Genomic DNA, 1,615 nt, shown 5'->3' with positions numbered 1-1,615 from the left:
CTGGTGTATTTAAGTGTTTTACACTCACAAAAAAGAAAGCTTCACCTCATTTACACAATCTTTGTCGATGATATTCTGTTTCCGACCATCCATACATGCTCGTGTTACAGTTTGTAAACGACATTACAGTATGGAGCACCTCAAACGATCCACGACTAGCCACCTCCCGGGTACAAAATACCCTTAAGAAAATAATTATATGGTGTAATCAATGGCAGGTTACCCCAAATCCTATTAAATCTCAAGCCATCACACTTTACTAAAAAATAGATAAACATTTAAGCAAACTACGCCAAATAAAACTCTACCTATATAACACTCCAATCCCACTCTTCTCTTCTGCTAAATTCCTAGGCATAACACTTGATAACAGACTTTGGTGGACACACCACTTCAACAATACACTAACATTAGCAAGCAAAAAAATATCATACCTACATTGCGTTGGTGGCATGAACAAAGGATACAACAGCCATTCAATCAAAACCATCTACAAAGCATATGAAACAATTGGGTTATTTTCGAGGGAATAATTTACAATTGCTTCAACGTTTTTAAGAGTTTTTATTAATTGAGAAAGTTTAAGAATAAAGTTAAATTAGTAGTTGTATTTTCTGTAAGCAACTAAGACACGTGGATGAACTAGAAAAACAAGGTTAAGCTACGTAAGAAGCGTTGCCTAGAACCAAGATGAGTGTACTAGAACTTGGGACAAGTTGACGAATGGTTGACCTCAACCGTGTAGAACTAGAAAAGCTACAGAAAAGTTTGGTTTAGCAAGCGATATCGGTGCTTTGAGGCAATATCACTTACAGCACATGGGTGTAGCAGTACAAGTAAATAGGTGACTGGCTAACACAACCTAGCTGTAACCAATTACTTGAGAGTTTTGGTTATGGTTTTGGAACAGCCCGGGGATACCCCTAAAGCATCCAATAGGAGCACAGGTCTACTTGTGGGTGATGCTGTGTCCTATTTAGATGCTCGAAATAATACACAGAAATTTGCTTTATAAACCCATGTCAGAGGCTGAAAATCAGAGTTCTCCAGAATTCAGAAAGAGTTCCTCTGGAAGCTGTGAAAGTCACTCTCTTGGGCAACATGAAGGTTTCCAATGTTAATCGACTTCCAAACATCATACCATTGTAAGTATACTTTCAGTCAGTTAATACTAGTGTTTGGTGAAATGTTATGTTGAAGTATATCTATGTGTATTAATGGAAGTGTATACTGAAGATATTCTCAGTATTTAGTCAAGTTAAAAACCATTTTATGTTTGTTGTCAGAAACGAAGTTTTGTCCTTATCAACTGTTAGTTAGATGAATTAATGTTTAATAAAAGTTATTGTAAGTGTTCACCATTAGCCTGAGACTCTACTTCTTTAGCCTAACTCTAAACTTCCAATCCTCCAATAAATAAATTTGGTGTAACGAGTAGTTTTAATTGAAACTCCAACAATTAAGCCCACCAGGGCGCTACTCATAACACATACATTCAACAACTATACGAATATGCATGTGCAGCCATGTGTAATACCACAGACAAAAACATATAAACAGATTACAAGCCCAATAAAACAAGGTTATCAAAATTGCACATCAACTACCCAATTAC

This window comes from Limulus polyphemus, unplaced genomic scaffold (assembly GCF_000517525.1).
Source record: "Limulus polyphemus unplaced genomic scaffold, Limulus_polyphemus-2.1.2 Scaffold3592, whole genome shotgun sequence".
In the NCBI taxonomy this organism is placed as follows: Eukaryota; Metazoa; Arthropoda; class Merostomata; order Xiphosura; family Limulidae; genus Limulus; species Limulus polyphemus.
The sequence above is the reverse complement of the archived record's forward strand: the minus strand, read 5'-3'. Positions refer to the sequence as shown.